At 38.4% G+C, this 17,807-nt stretch overlaps 1 protein-coding gene across 2 annotated transcripts in view; it reads left to right on the top strand.

The window, feature by feature from the left end:
* The window catches only part of LOC122560156 (transcription elongation factor A protein 1-like), a 140,182-nt gene that overhangs the window by 59,221 nt on the left and 63,154 nt on the right, over positions 1–17,807 (top strand). The window contains exon 1 of one of the 2 annotated variants that reach the window (XM_043710489.1): positions 15,789–15,822. The exons of the other annotated variant lie outside the window; for it this stretch is intronic. The gene's annotated coding sequence lies outside the window, so the exon portion shown is untranslated. Of the gene's footprint in view, positions 1–15,788; positions 15,823–17,807 lie in introns of those variants that run through there. 2 annotated transcript variants of the gene reach the window in all.

Here is a 17,807-nt window from a genome sequence, read left to right as displayed (position 1 = left end):
GACAGGCCGCCTACTTGCGGAACGTTTCAGAGAACACCTCTGGGACACTCGGACCAACCAACCCAACCACCCCGTGGCTCAACACTTCAACTCCCTCTCCCACTCCACCAAGGACATGCAGGTCCTTGGACTCCTCCATCGCCAGACCATAGCAACACGACGGCTGGAGGAAGAGCGCCTCATCTTCCTACTAGGAACCCTCCAACCACAAGGGATGAACTCAGATTTTTCCAGTTTCCTCATTTCCCCTCCCCCACCTTGTCTCAGTCCCAGCCCTCGAACTCCTGCAATTTCCTCCCCAAGCCACTTACAATCCTATCTTAGAAATGCATCGCCAATCCTTCACTGTTGCTCAGTCAAGATCATGGAATTCCCTTCTTAATAGCATTGTGGATCAATCCACAGAAGGTGGACTGCAGCAGTTCAAGAGACAGCTCACGACCACCTCTCAAGGGCCACTAGGGACAGACAATAAATGCTGGTCAGCCAGTTATGCCCACATTCTACAAATCAATAAAAAAACTTAAATTTTGATAATGTTTCATTTGTCCTTAAAACATCCTCTACTTAGGGTGTTTTATCAGAGTACTCAACCCAAATACATCAAAACCAGCATCTGATCTAGTCTAATTATACAAATATTTCAATCCAAGCAAGCTTTGCAACTCCTCTGACTTTTTTTTAAGATACAGCAGTTTTTTTCTGTAATGCTCACTGTAAGATTAATAGTTAAAACTAACTACGATTGTGAATGAAAGTTAGTCTTACCTACTTTGCTAAATATTAAAGTATTTAAATGCCTAACAAATACATTTCTCAAATTCCTCAGTTCCATTAAACAGTACCACCCCATGATATCATATATCTTGTAAAGCTGCCTGAAAGTTGTTCATTTTGGTACAAACAAATGTAAGATCTGCTTTTAGTTGAACACCACAGATTTTCAGCAAAAAAACACCTCTTTTTGAAAAATGCCATATGCTGGTGGCATAATTTAGGCTATAGAAACTTTTGTTCAGTTTCCGATTATATAAATGGAGAAAGAGGAACTCCAAAATAAAATGCAGCAGGCAGAGACCTGAGTATTGTTGTACATGAAACAAAAAGGTAGTATGCAGGTGCAGCTAGTAATTGAGGTGGCAAATGGAATTCTGTTTATTGCTAGAGGGCTGGAGTTTAAAAACAGGGAAGTCTCATTACAACTGTACAGGGCGTTGGTGAGACTGCACTTTGAGTCCAATACTGCAGGTCTGGTCCCCTTATTCAAAGAAGAATGCACTGATATTGGAGACACTTTCAAAGTGATTCACTAGGCTGATTCTTGGGATGAAGAGGTTGATTTATGCATTGAAGTGTAGAGGAATGATGAGTGACCTCATTGAAGCACACAAGAATCTTAGGTTGATATTGAAATATGTTTCCACCAGTGAGGAATCTCAAACAAGGGGACATAGTTACACAATAAGGGGACACTCATCTAAAACAAATGTGAAGGAATTTCTTATCTCAGAGGGCTGTGAATGTCTTGAATTATCTACTTGAGAGAGTTGTGGAAGCTAAATCACTGGAAGTATTCAAAGAAGAGAGAGTTTTTTTGAGGGAGTTGATGGCTATGCTGAGTTGGTAGTAAAGAGGAATTGAGATCTGAGTAGACCAGACATGAGCTTGTTGAATTGCAGATCACACTTGATGGCCAAATGGCCTACTCCTGTTCCTAGTTCCTATGCATCTGTTACCTTTCTGGGCAGTCTTCGAAGCAGTTCTGTTTAAAAGGTAGAGAAATATGACTTATGCCAATATACCTCCACTCTGGTGAATATGCCACAAAAAAATCTTTAAAAAGATTGAGACTACTTTTCCAGTTATTGAAGACACTATCATCTGTATTACCCAATCATTCTTCAAAACTCCTGGAGGCCTTGCTTTAGTTTTAAATCCCATCTACATGAACTTTTTCAGGACAAGCACACTTTGTAACAAGTTGGTTGAACATTATCCAGCACTTCAGAATAAACTCCAAATTCACTCCAACTATTTGACTACCTTTGTATCCCTTATTAACTTATCCTCTGATTTATTGGCAGCCAACATACTAGTACAGTCTTGAAGTCTTCTGCTTCCAGTTCTGTTGGGAGACTATTCTTTGGCCTTTATTTTATTGGGGCTGATCTCATCGAGATAAAGTCTCTACTTCCACTTCTATGTCTGTCATAATTATAGAACCACGTGAGATCTTGCCCTTTGTTCTATCAGAAGTCCTTTCTCCAGTCATAATTGCTTTCGAGCACAAGAATCATTTCCAAAGTTACTATGACCCTTCAATTGTGCTTTCTTACTCTCCTGTTCATCACACCATTTTGTGAATCCAAGGATTTCTTGGTCTTTGACCTGAACATTTATCCAACGCTTGAACTTGCCAAAAGATTTTTTGATATATCCCACAGTTTTTGCTTCCCTCTAGCGATTAAGTCCTCCTGAAATACCTGAACACCACCTTTGGGAATTTGGCTTTAGATATGATAGCTCTATCATGTGTTATGATTGATCACAGTACCTACATTCAGCCTTCAAGTACTGCACTCTGTTCTTCAAGACCTTCATTACAAACACATCAACATCTCAGGCACAAATGGGCACCATGCTTATCTCCAGCAGTTGCAAAATAATCTGGAATTTTGTTCATAACTATGGGAATTTAAGTTTGATTGCAAAGATTGAAATGATCGAGAAGTACAGTGCTTATCATTATAACCTATTACCTTAGGACTGTTCCACTCACTGTGACCCTCCCTCTCATTACAAGCCGATTTTCCTAAATTGAACAGTGTCCCAGATAGTCTTATACAATGCCTCTGCACTCTTCAAATTTTCTCCAAGACTTGATAATAACTGATTTCTTGCTCACAAATTATTCAAAGAAAAAAAATAAATTAATTGTTGTACTATTTAGAGCATTAAATTATTGCTTAAGCAGACTAAATTCTCTGGATAGAATCCTGTTGAGGTGTTGGGAGTCATGTGGGCAAGCCAGGGAGTCAACAAGAGATCCACGTACCACTTTTTCAGGAAGGCATGTTGAATCATGAATAAATCAGGCAGATGGAGTATAATGTAAGAAAATGTGCAATTGTTCACTTTGACAACAAGAATAAATGGAGAACAACTGGAGAATTCTGAGGGATTTAGATGTTCTTTTGCATGAATCACAAAAAGTTAGTATGCAGGTAGGGCAAGCAATTAAGGCTAATGTAATGCTATCCTTAATTATGAGAGAAATTAAACATAAAGGATGTTTTGTTTCAGTTAAATAGGGTATTGATGAGACCACATTTTGAAAACTGTGTGCAGTTTTAGTCTTCCTATTTAAAGAAACAAGTGCTAGAGGCACAATTTGCACACTTACCAATGCTAAGATCTGTGTGAGTGACGCCACACATATCTTAGTATGTTGGGTAATTAGGCTCATGACTGGCAAGTGATATACACAATGGATAAATGCAGTGTTACACATGTAGACAAAGAAACAAGAGTCATAAAACCTCAGAGAAAATATTAGAAATCATGCAGAAAAGGAGAAATTTGGGCATTCTGTATAGACCTCAAGCACTAAGTTACTTGCAGGCAATGTAGTATGTCTTACAGCATCATGATTCCGAAAAGCTTTCTATGACAGTGAAGCATAAATTTCCTGTGCTCTAACTATCAACTTATTCTGCCTGATTAGGGTTCAGTATTCTTTTGCAAGTCGTTTGTTTAGCCACTTTCTCAAAGAATGCTTCCACATCATGTTCTTCATAGGTCCTGCGCCAATTTAAATATTTCTTGACTGGACTTCAAATTATGATTCCAATTCTCCTCACCAGGGTTGGCATTAGCATCTGACGATCCCTAATTCAGCCATACCTTTTATGCTGATAACAATATTTTCTTGCTTTCTCTTTCATCTTCCTTCTCTTTCCTTTGCAATTCTATTTATTTCATGTTCATTCCCTGTTTTGTTAATTCCATTTCTGTTCCTTATCTCTCTCCTTTTCCTTTGTGTTTTTATGCCATCTCTTATTTCATCATGTTCTCCTCATGCTCAAGTTGCTTGAACCATAACTGAATTTCACCTGATTCCAACGTCTCATGACTAGAAATATCTGATCTTTCTTGCATTTTCTTTAAACCCAAGTGCTGTACTAATACCTTAATTATATTTGGCTTCTTAGCACTTTCTGGCAAAACTACTTCCAGTTTACCCAGCAATTCAATCAACCTGAGCTTTGAAAGTTCCCTTAAGACTGTTAGAGACAACTACCATAAGCAGGAAATGTTTGGCCATTACTGGTGCCATGTCTTGAATGCACTACAGAACTTGGCATTTTCCTTCACCTGTTATTTACTAATATTACACCTAAATCCTCATTGCCTCTGTTTCAAAATCCATCCTGGTCAAGCTCCAATACTTTGTCATGCCTTTCTGGGATAGAGCTGTGGAAATTAAGCCCCTTTATTTCCAATGCTTCTCAAAAGTTAAAGATTTTTCAAAAAGTAAGCATATTCCTAAATTCACTTGTCTTCTTAGACACAAGTGACAATCAGCTACCCGTTACCAGCCAATCTAATTTTCTACACATCTCTCGGTGATAGTGCATTTGTGACTAAGCTTCTCCCTCGGCTAAGATGTTGGCAGCTTACTTTTAAAAAATGCAAAAATCCCTTACAAAATGGTTGGTTTTTAAAACAGTCCTTTTCCCATTTCAGACCACAATCAAAAATACAGAATAACATGATAGAGTCTATACACATGCCCTTGCCCTTTTATAGATTGTAGGTCTGGAAACAGCTGTCGAAGGACCTGCGGTCCTGTGAATGTTTACAGTTGTAGACGGCTGCTATGTCCTGGATGAAGTAGAACTTTGAGTGTGATTGGGGCCGCACCAGCTAGGCAAGGCACATCCTGGAAGCTAGACTTTGGAAAGTCAGAAGCAACCGTCCTTCTAAGCAACAGAGCCTGCTCTGCGTGTCATTCTGTGCACAACGATTGGTATGACGTACTGATTTCCGATGTTTAAAAAATTGCTACCACACATGAATCTTGGAGGTTTGCACACTAAAATTAGAAGGAATATTGGTCAGGAGATGTGATACTCCCCGAGGAATTCTCCGCTTTTGTAGTCCTAGTAGTTATAGGGCTGGTCCAGTTAAGTTCCTGGTTTAATGATAGCCCACAGGTTGTTGAATAACAGAGAGAAATAGTTCAATTCTTTTGTGGTGGAGATGGTTGTTGCTTGACATTTGTGTGATATAAATATGCTCTCCACTTATCGGTTCAGACCTGAATATCATCCAGGTATTACTGCATGTCGATATGGATTTCTTCACTATCTGAAGAGTCACAAATGTATGGCCTGGGATACAGCACTGAAAATGTTTTGCATGTTGCTGTGAGGATGAGATAACTGACCTCCTCCAACCATAACCATCTTCCTTTACGTTAGCTAAGACTCAAATCAGAGGAGACCTTTCCTACTGAATCCAAATTCAGTTTTGCTCGGGCTTTTTGATGCTGCACTTGGTCCAATACTGGCTAGATATCACCTCATCTCCTAAACTGAGCTCTTTCAACTTTGAACAGGGCAGCAAACATTTGTATGCCACCAAACAATAACGGTAATGTTAGGTATGGTATAAATCAAAAAATTATAGATGTGCATGTAACAAGTATAATACAGTAATCATTTGTAACTTTAATATACATAAAGATTGGTTAAATATAATGAGCACCAATGCAAATTGCTAGAATATGTACAAGATGTTTTTTGTTGGTAGAGCAGTTATAGAAGTCTCTTTTAAATCTAGTAATACATATTGAGATGGGACTAATTAATAATCTTAATGTAAAATAATCTTTAGGAAGAATGACCATAACATGCTGGTATCTTCCATTAGGTTGGAAAATGATGAAATATAATCCATATTTGGTGGGGGCATGGAATTAGTAAAATTTTAATCTCTTTAATCCAAATGAAGTAAACTGAAGGAATAAGAAGCAAATTTGCTATGGTAGATTGGGAAAATATATTAAATGATGTGGTAGTCGATTGCCATGATTTTTTGTTTAAAATAAAACCTGGTTTACAACAAGCATACATTCTTTTAAGACTCAAAACCTAACAAGAAATGAGAGTCAATTATGATTAACAAAAGGAGAAAGTGAGGTCTGCAGATGCTGGAGATCAGAGCTGGAAATGTGTTGCTGGAAAAGCGCAGCAGGTCAGGCAGCATCCAGGGAACAGGAGAATCGACGTTTCGGGCATAAGCCCTTCTTCAGGAATGGTCAGGCAGCATCCAGGGAACAGGAGAATCGACGTTTCAGGCATAAGCCCTTCTTCAAAGCTGACATGCAGATGCAGCAAGCAATTCCTGAAGAAGGGCTTATGCCCGAAACGTCGATTCTCCTGTTCCCTGGATGCTGCCTGACCTGCTGCGCTTTTCCAGCAACACATTTCCAGCTATGATTAACAAAAGTAAAAGATTGCATTAGATCAAAGTAGGTATATAAAAATACCAAAAAAAGTGATAGATCTGAAGACTGGGAATATTTTAGAATTCAATAAAGGAGGACCTAGAAATTGATAAAAGTACAGGATATGAATGTAAACTGGCAAGAACCAGCCCTAATTATATAAATGATTTGGCACATAGGGACCAAACAGAGTATTTCTACGTTTGTAGATGTCATTAAACTAGGTGGGAATACATGTTGCGAAGATGATGCAAAGTGGATACAAGAGGATTTGGATAAGCTGAGCAAATGGCAAAAAAAAACATGACAGGTGGAACATAATGTGGATTCGTGAGAAGATATGTACTTTGATAATAGAAATGGAGGTGCACCTTTGCTAAATAGTGAGTGATTAAAATATTCTTATATCCAAAGTGACCTGGACGTCATTTTAAATAAGGGCTGAAAGCTGACATGCAGATGCAGCAAGCAATCAGAATGGCAAAGCGTATATCTATTGCTGTTGGTAAGCTGTCCTGCACTCCCCATTGAATGAATGTCGACCCTCTGGCTTGATGGTAATGGTAAAGAAAATGCTGAGCCACGAGGTTTCAGATTTTGATTAAATATAATTCTGCTGCTATTGAACATAGAACATAGAACATAGAAAAATACAGCGCAGTATAGGCCCTTTGGCCCTCGATGTTGTGCCGATCCAAGCCCACCTAACCTACACTAGCCCACTATCCTCCATATGCCTATCCAATGCCCGTTTAAATGCCCATAAAGAGGGAGAGTCCACCACTGCTACTGGAAGGGCATTCCATGAACTCACGACTCGCTGAGTAAAGAATCTACCCCTAACATCTGTCCTATACCTACCACCCCTTAATTTAAAGCTATGCCCCCTCGTAATAGCAAAGTAACAGGGAAAGAAACAGTATATATATTTTAGGTTGGTGACTTTCTTAAGAACTGAAAGAAGTTAGAAACGTAATTGCTAATAATGAGATTCTGAGCCAGGAAAAGGTGGGTGGAAAAGAATAATGGGAAAGGCCTGTGAAAGGGCAAGAATGATTAAATGATTAGAAGAATGATAGTGCAAGATAATAGCAGGTGGTCATGGCAGAAATGGAGTGCTGTAATTTCAGAGGGCAATAGATTGGTTAGGAGTTGTTGAGTAGAGAAATTGAAGCAGCAATTCCATTCCAGTGACTCCCAATGCAAAGATCTAGAAAAGATATGAGGCCAGATCATGGAGCCCATAAACAGAAATGCGACATATACAATCATGAATTTGAATAGAAGTAAGATATAATTCTACTTCCTTTGCTTATAACTTTGGCTATTATTTGTTCCTTGAAAAAAATGGTACAAATTCCTACAAGGGAATGCAATCAAATGGAATTTGACCTGTTTAGTTACCTTATAACATCAGTTCTGCTCACAATTCATGCTGTTAAGGAGGTATCTCTAAAGACAATCTTTATTCTTGAAATCATTATTAAAATTTTGAACTCATGATTTCATGCAGTTTATATGTTGTTCACAGGAATGATACAACAAGTAGAGTGTTACTCTCCGACCACTGTGCCTGATGTACTGCAGTGTTAGGTCACGATGTCCCAGTTATAACATTTTCCCCTCTCTCTCTCTATAATCATGAAATATAAAACCATAATGTCAAGAGATGACTGAAATGCCAAAAGTGGTACTGATATTTATTTTCTTACTGGATTTAGTATGCCACCAAGCACCCTTCCACCAAACTTCAGAAGGTCAGCAAACTGTCATAAATAACAAGGTCAACTTGTGTGGGGTCATTGAAAACAGGTCACATGCACAGAACACTGTAAACTCTTCTTACAGCCTTAAATTACAACCATGCATTGATGGCACGAAAGCACCAAATGTGTTCTAAACCAGCAAGCCAGTTAATGAAGGATAAAACTGGAACTAAAGTTTACTTGTATTGCACATATTTACAGAATTAAACAGTACAAGCACACACCCCTCACATAACCATACTAAAATTTCCTTCAATGTCTCTTAACGTATGCTTAAACATATGCTCTTAAATATGTTCCCCATCTGCATACAAGTAATCAGCATTCATGTGATATAAACAGAAGTTTTATTTCTCTTTAAATAAAAAAAAGCGTTAATATACACAACTATCATCGTAAAAAAGTGAAAGCAAAATAACTTCTATATTCTATGCAGAGAATTTCATTATGAGACACCATTCTTCTAAGCACCCTAATAGCTTCCTCGTATGAGCATTTCATTTTGTAAAACAATTGGACTTTTGAAAACATATGTCAATCATTGAGTTTTTTAGATTTCATTTCCATTCAGATTTGTTCTAAGCCATCAAGGTCATAATGCTTAGCATTTTCCATACAGTGCTCATTATCTCACAATAAAAATTAACCATATAACATATATTATGTTATGGTCAAATTTTAGCTGTCAACTTTTATTTGCTCATAATCACTATATTTGTATGTGGGGTTGTGTCTATTTTATTATCCCCAACATGGTTGACTTGATGTTGATAACCCAGCAGCAAGATTTTGCATATTTAAAAATGAAGAAGGTTAATTTATTTCCCATTCACTTGTCCTGGAGGCATAACAAAAATGTGTTGACTCATCCACTTGACTCACCAACACTATTAAACACACAAAATTAGATACAGATTAAGATAAAGCTGTTATAATTAAAAATGGGATTTAACTCAGCCTCTATTTCTGTGCAGATCTTGTTTCTTAATTGATGTTTTGATTGCAGTGAAGATCTTGAGAAACAAATGTCTCTGTGGCTGCAAAAGTTATTGTAGTTGATCTGCCCCAAGGGTAGATTTCTCAAGTGAACTTGAAGGTGGAATAGGTTACAGGAGTTCATCTTTCTTTCTATTTCAAGTGTTTGGGGATCACTTCTTTGACTATTTAGATGAAAGTAACTGTCTGATGTCTTTACCTGCAGGACTCTCTCTCTGATCAAATTCTCTTGAATACTAGTTTGAATTCTGCTGTTATCCTTTTAGCAAGTAGCAACAATCGTCAACTTATTATGTTGACCTTGCATTACATTATGTTATTGTTCAAATAAGGCACTGCAATATCTCAATAAGCAGAAATTGCTGAAAAACTCAGCAGGTCTGACAACATCTCTGGAGACAAAGGCGAGGTAACATTTTGGAAGTTCTGAAGAAGGATCACTGGACCCGAAACATTAACTCTGCTTTGACTCCAAAAAGAATTTCTGTGTTTCTTTTTGATTTCCAGCATCTGCTGTTCTTTGTTCTTTTTTTTTGTTTCAGTAAGCAGTCTAAATGTGACTTCTCACTGCCTGTAGTTTCAGTCTGCCAAAAGCCTTTGTGCTTGAATGGCAAATCAACATATTACAAAGGAAGTGTGAAATAAATTTAGTTTACTTTTTTCATGGCTCCCCCTCTTTTACCCCCACCTCTGACCCTACTAAAACATTTAAACCCTGGAACCTTCAACAGCCAATCCTGTTCCTGTTCTACCCATGTCTCCGTAATAGCCACAACATCGAAATCCCAGGTACCAACCCACGCTGCAAGTTCACCTACCTTATTTCGTATACTTCTTGCATTGAAGTATACACACTTCAAGCCACTTTCCTGTTTACAGGCACCCTCCTTTGAGATTGATGCCATGTTCCTAACCTCCCTACACTCCAGGTCCTGCACCCAATTGCTTCAAAGATGCCCAGTTTTGGCTGCTAGATCTGTTTTGAATCCATCCCATTAAGCAGAGTAGCATCACTGCACAACATAATCATATGAACAAGACAAACTTTGTCTCCACAAGGACTATGTGGTCACTGCTACAATATTGTAATGGTTAGATATATCTGCAATAGGTAGATTGGTGTGGGCAAAGCTCAAGGAAGATTTTTCCCTTTTCTGGGCTCCCTCACTAAAATCCTTCAAGAGGACATTAGGCAATAAAATGAATCTTAGTTTAATTTTGCTTAGAATATTGTCTCATTTTGGCCTTCTCACATTTTTAATAAATCTCAGCTAGGCACCACACTGAGAAGATTCATTTTCAGATGTTTCATCACCACACTAGGTAACATCTTCAGTGATCCTCCAGACGAAGTTTCTGAAAATGGTGATGAAATGTCTGAAAATGAACCTTCCAGCTCAGTGAGCAAACCTACATCCAGAACCTCAACCTGAGTTACAAATCTTCTCAAAACTTGCTACCATCAGAACTTTTAGGGATGGCTAAGATTCAATTGAAAATGAAGCACCTTGAGTTAGAGGCAAAAGACAAGGAATTACGATTAGAAGCAGAGGAAAAACAGAGAGGAAAGGAAGAAAGACAGGGAGTCTGAACTTCAGAAATTGGCACTCAGACAGGAAAGTCAGCTTAAAAGGCTGGAGATGAAGGCCGAAGGTAAGTGTAGCAAGGAAGAGAGTGAGGATGAGCAAACCCATGGTAGATAAAGACCTGGTGAGAAACTGTTTTAAATATATTCAAGCATTGCCTAAATTTGATGAGAAGGTGGCCAGTGACCATTTGAAAAGGTGGCTAAACAAATACGGTGGCCTGTGACTGTGTGGGTTTTGTTAATCCAAACAAAATTTGTAGGTAGAATTAGTGAAGTATTCACATCACTACCAGAAGAGGTATATGGGGTGTATGAGGTGAAGAAAACCATCTTAAATGCATATGAGCTTGTGCCAAAGGCCTACAGACAACATTTCAGGAATCTAAGGAACGACCCTGGTCAAACCTGCATTGAGTTTGAAAGGATAAAACAAAGACATTTTGGTTGGTGGATAATGGCAATAAAAATAGAGCAAACCCATGACACTCTTACAGACAGAATTATTTTGGATGAGTTCAAAGTTCACTTCTTGAAGTAGTGAGAACTCATGTGGAAGAGCAGAGAGTTAAAATGGCAAGATTAGCAGCTAAAATGGCTGAGATTGAGTTGGTCCCTAAATTAAAGTTTAGCTTCCAAAATCAATTTCAATCCATGAGGGATATAAATTGGGGAAAAGAGAAATCCTCACATGGAAAGCGAAAGGTAGAGCTCGGTGAAGATCATAAGGATAATTTAGCACAGGGTAAAAACAAAACCCTTGAAGGGAAAAGAGAAGTTGAAAAGCTCCGGTGTTTTCACTGCAATAACATAAGCCACATGAAATCATGGTTTTGGTTGGTTAGGAAAAGCACTGGGAAGCCAGATATAGGAAAACAGGAAAAACCAGTGAATTTTGTTGGAGTTGTAATGGAAAGCACAGTGAAGGCTAAAAATCTGCACTAGAATGTACAAGGTGGTTGGAGGTTGGTTAAGGTGGAAGTGCCAGATCTTCTTAAACCTTATACCTGCGAAGGCAAAGTTTGCTCACATAGGCCAGGAGCAGCAGGAAAAGAGGTTACAATATTAAGAGATACAGGATCCTCTCAATCTGTGACATTGAAAGATGAGGAGATATGTACCTCTGATGGACTACCGCCAGAAAAGGTACTAATTACAGGAATTCATGGTGAGACAAAAAGTGCTCAATTTTGTAAAATGAGGTTAGAGTGTCCTGTCCAGTGAAGAATGGGGAAGTCCTGGTAGGAATACTGAACAAACTCTCAGCTCCAGGAATACAGTTTGTCCTTGCTAATGATATAGCTGGTTCACAGGTAAGAGGGTTGCCAACTGTTGATGAAAAGCTAGTGGAAAGTCTGACAACTGAACTATTGCAGGACATATATCATGGGACATTTCCTGACTATGTGAGGTCACAAAGTCACCAGTCGAAAGAGGAGAGATCAAAGAGTACAGATAAGAAAGTTGATATGGAATTAGCAGAGGCTCTATTTGATTAGATGTTGAAGATAAACCAGGAGCAGACAGATGGCAAAGCTGACATCTTTAGCTTAGATAAATTAACTGAGATACAGCAGAAAGATGAAAATTTAAAACAATTGTATCAAAGGCATACACAGAAAATGAATCCGAATGTATCCCTGAATGTTATTTTCTTAAAAATTATGTCTTCGTGAGGAAATGGAGACTATCGCATATTCAGACAGATGAGAAACAGGCAGACATTAATTAAATTGTATTGCCAGAAAGGAGGTGATGTGAATGGCGCACAAGCTACCTCAAAGGGATCATTTAGGAGTGAGAAAAACTCAAGCTAAAATACAAAAACATTTTTACTGGCCTGGACTGCACAAGGATGTAGTTGGATTTTGCCAGATAAGTCATACATGTCAGGTAATTGGAAAAACCACAGGCAGTAATAAAACCCGCATATTTAATACCTATTCCTGCATTTGAGGAACCTTTTAAAAGAGTCTTAATTGATTGTGTAGGACACCTAACAAAAACAAAAAGTGGGAATCAGTATTTTTTAACAACAGTTGATGTGTCCACTAGATTTCAGACAGGCTGTTCGATTATGCAATATCACAGCTAAAATGATTGTAGAGGAATTATAAATTTTTTCCACTAGATATCAACGACCCACAGAGACACAATCAGATCAAAGGTCAAACTTTACATCAAAATTATTCAAGGAAGTTAGGTAGAAATCAATTCAAATCTACTGCATACCATTCAGCATCACAGGGAGCACTGGAAAGGTGGCATCAGACTTTAAACACCATGTTGAGGACTATTAGTCAAGACTATCCAGATGATTGGGACAAGGGAATTTCATTTGTGCTTTTTGCAATCAGAGATGCATCAAATGAATCGACCAAATTCAGTCCATTTGAATTAGTGTTTGAGCATGAAGTGAGAGGATCACTAAAATTGATTAAGGAGAAATTGGTAAGTCAGAATTCAGAGACCACATATTTGGGACGATATGTCAAATTTTCAGGAAAAATTAAATAGAGTGGGGGAGCTGACAAGACAGTATTTGAACGTATCACAGCATACAATGAAACAGGAAGCAGACAAGAAATCAAAAACTTGCAATTTTGCTATCAGAGATAAGGTGTTAGTGTTACTTCCAGTGATAGGTGATCCTTTTAAAGCAAGGTTCAGTGGACCTTATCAAGTTGAAAAGAAATTGAGTGACGTGAACTATTTGATAATGACTCCAAGCAAGAAGAAACCTTAGAATGTGTCATGTGAATATGCTCAAAAGGTATGTTTTACAGGAAAGGAAAGCCAAAGGAGACTGTGTTATTGGTTATAACACAGAGGGAAGAATCACGTTCAGAAGATTCTGAATTGGACATTCCTCAATGAGGAAGTTGTCAAAATTGGGATAATTTATTGAGTTACCTTCCAGAGGAATATCAAAATTACCTGAAAAAGTTATTACTATCACATGGGGATATATGTGGAAAAAAGCTGGGAAGTACCAACCTAATTATGCATGATGTAGAGATAGGAGATGTTGTTCCGACTAAGCAACATCCTTATTGGCATAACCCTTTAAAGTTGGCACAGGTTCAAAACGAGATTGAATGCATGCTCCAAGACAACATAATTAAAGTGAGTAACATTGATTGGAGCTCACCAATAGTCATGGTGCCAAAACCGATGGTACTCAACAGTTATGTGTGGACTATCGCGAAGTCAATGTAGTTACAAAGACTGAGGCATTTCTGATTCTGCGTTTGGAAGACTATGTTGAAAAAGTTGGACAAGCACCTTATATTTCTAAGTTGGACTTGCTCAAAGGATACTGGCAGGTACCTTTGGCAGAAAGAGCGAAGGCAATTTTGGCTTTTGTAATGCCAAATGGACTGTATCAACTTAAAGTTTTGCCATTTGGTATGAAACATGCACCAGCCACATTTCAGATACTAACCAATAAGATCATTGCTGGACTATCCAACTGTGTTGTATATATAGGTGACCTGGTGATTTTTAGTCACAAGTGGAAGAAACATTTGCAACATTTATCAGACTTAGTCGATCGACTTCAGAAGGCAGGCTTGGTGATAAACCCGGTTAAAAGTGAATTTGCTAAAGTGTAAATCACCTTCCTGGGTCATGGTTTTGGACATGGACAAATGACTCCACAGGATGCAACAACAAAGGTAACTGTGGAGTTTCCCGTGCCATCGACAAAAACAGCAGTTCTACGATTCCTGGGACTGTGTATTTTATCAAAAACTCATACCAAGTTTTAGCAGTGCAGCTGCTCCAAACACAGAATTGCTAAAGAAAGGCAACAAGTTTCAGTTAAAAATCACACAACTCCAGGTTATAGTCCAACAGGTTTATGTGGAAGCACTAGCTTTCAGAGCTAGTGAGTTCCGGAACTCCAAAAGCAAGTGCTTCCAAATAAACCTGTTCGACTATAACCTGGTGTTGTGTGATTTTCAACTTTGTACACCCCAGTCCAACACTGGCATCTCCAAATCAAGAAATTTCAGTGGACTGTGGACTGTCAAAAGGTATCTGACAGCCTGAAAGCTGCATTAACACTGCCCCAGTATTAGTCTTACCTAATTACACAAAACCATTCAAGGTGACTATCGATGCAAATGATGTGGGTGTCGGTGCTGTGCTCTTACAGGAAGACAACGAAAAGACAGACCTATTGGGTATTCCTCCAGAACATTGAGCATTCATTCGCAGAAATATTTGACAGTTGAGAAGGAGACTTTGAGCTTGGTGTTGGCGTTACAACATTTCAATATTTATGTTACCAGTATCGTATCTAAGACAAGCATATACACTGACCACAACCCATTGAAGTTTAATGGGTAAAATTCTCCCATTGGAGAAATTTAAAGACAAAAATGCCAGACTGTTTAGATGGAGCTTGTTGTTACAGCCATTCAATTTGAAAATTGTGCAAGTAGCAGGACGAGACAACGTGATTATCAACACATTGTCCAGACTTGAATGAGAAACAGAGGCATTCGGTGACAGAAGTAAAAGAGACTGAAAGCGAATGTAGTTGCACATGTTTGCTTGTTTATAGTCAATGTAATGTATATGTGTGTTGTAGAGTACTAACAATTTAGGATTAAGGGTTTTTAAAAGGAAGCCATCTTTGGATATTAATGGTTCATTTATTTTAAGGGGAGAAGTGTGACAATGCTGTTCCTTTAACAAGGTTATGTTGGCCTTGGTTTTTTGTCAAAGAGGTCATAAAAGACACAGACTCCGAAGAGTCTAAGTTGAAGGGTTTTAGAGCCAGTTTGATTATAGCCAACAGGAAACAGGCTTTCAAGTTTTTGAAAAAAACTACTGGACAATGAAATGGGAGTGGCCAGTTCTCCCAGCTCAGCTTTGGTTTTTTTTCAGCAGTGGTGCATGGAAGCTGCTGGACCCAAAGATGCAGGTTCAGGCTGATACTCTCTGACTTCTCTCTTGTAAGACCTTGTGTTTGATTTTACCTTTTGTGCCGAGGAGTGTTTATGGAGATTATTGCAAGTATTTGGAACAGCATCATTAAGTTGGGTTAGTCTGTTAGGTTTTCGGATAGGTTGTTATTTGGTATTCTGTTGTCTTTTGCTTGTGTTTCATTCAGTAACCTTGTAAATAAATTCTGTTTTGTTTAACTTAGTGGTTTGACCAATAAAGTTCCACTTTACACTGCTTCCAACTAAAAAAGTTTGGGTTTGAGCTACTTTCTTGCAATGTTTTGAGGGGGTCTGGCTCATAACAGCAGCAAGTTGTTGTGATCTGACATACATTGGCTGAAAGGATAATGAAGTGGATTGAAGAGTAACTTTCAAAAGAGTGTTGAACAAGTACTTTAGAAGGGAAAGAAAAGGGAGATTAGGAAAGAGCAGGAAACGGTAGAGCTATTAGATTAGACCCAAAAAGCATTGAGCTGTACCATTCCAAGAACTGAGGTGAAGGTAGCTGTGGTCCAGGAAAGTTGATTATTAAACTTCAGTATGCTGGTAAGTCCTCCTTACATTGCAGAAATTAAATAAACTATATTAGATATATTTGTAGTGCAAATACCATTGTTTGATACTTTTAGCAAGTACACTAGATATTGAAAGAAAAAGTAAACCAATTTCAAATAGTACATTTTTGAAACTTTCCAATTAAAACCTGAAGCAATGAAGCTCCAGTGAGACAATTAAAATTAACTCATACCAAATGAGTTGTTAATTGATAATCAATTCACATAATTAAAATATACTTTGTCTGAACTTTCAATTTTGAATTTAGTTTGTGTATTAAAGTTAAATGTTTTACTGCCACATAGGTTGTTCTTATTCCTTTGATTTTTAAGTTTTTGAAAACTTAAGATAAAACCAAGTTCTTTAGCCCAAAAGGGCAACTTGAGAAAGAGTAGTTAGGGTATGGAATGCAATGCCTGGAAATATGATGGAAGCTAATTCAACGGAGACATTCGAGAGGGCATTGGATGTTTATTTAGATAGAAATATTTTTGCAAGAATATAGAGTAAAAGTCAAGAGATTGGCACTAGATAATAGTACTGGTACAGACATCCTGGACAATACTCCTTTGCAGTAATGAATGGGATTCTGTGACGTATGCTATTTCTGCATCAGATTCAGCTTTACTATAAACACAAATTAATATGTATCTTAACTATCTAAATTAAAATGTTGGACAGGAGATGCAGTAAATTTATGCCAATCAATCCACTGCTGAAACAATGTTGTTTGATTTTTCAGTGTATCGTTTGAATTGGGTGTTTCAGCTGTTAAAAAGCAAACCTATACAAAAATGAAAAAATAGGATCTACCCAATCCCATTTCTATGATTTACGAGTGATGTTGTTTCAGTGCTGACATGAGGCTTTTTTTGCTAAGGTTGTGTTTCAAATCTTCTCCACCCACTCTCCCTACTCGACAAGGGATGAAAACTTCAACTGATGACATAGATAGGGTCCAGCTTTGTCGATTTATGGCAATGATAGATGCAACCTGTATTTCCTCCTTCCACAACCGGGAAGGTGTGAAGAAGTTTCTCGAAAAAGAACCCAAACCCAACGAACTGACTACAAGTTGGAGAGAAGGCGCCACTAAGACGGTTCACCCTGAAATGCAAATGGCCCCGCCCCCCTACAACCCACCCTCCCACAACCCACCCTCCCATCCTGGCACCTTCCTCTGCCACCGCAGGAACTGCAAAACCTGCGCCCACACCTCCTCCCTCACCTCTATCCAAGGCCCTAAGGAGCCTTCCACATCCATCAAAGTTTTACCTGCACATCCACTAATATCATTTATTGTATCCCTTGCTCCCGATGCGGTCTCCTCTACACTGGGGAGACTGGACGCCTCCTAGCAGAGCGCTTTAGGGAACATCTCCGGGACACCCGCACCAATCAACCACACCGCCCTGTGGCCCAACATTTCAACTCCCCCT

The sequence above is a fragment of the Chiloscyllium plagiosum genome, chromosome 20, assembly GCF_004010195.1.
Source record: "Chiloscyllium plagiosum isolate BGI_BamShark_2017 chromosome 20, ASM401019v2, whole genome shotgun sequence".
Lineage (NCBI taxonomy): Eukaryota > Metazoa > Chordata > Chondrichthyes > Orectolobiformes > Hemiscylliidae > Chiloscyllium > Chiloscyllium plagiosum.
This window is presented reverse-complemented; position numbering and strand designations above follow the sequence as displayed.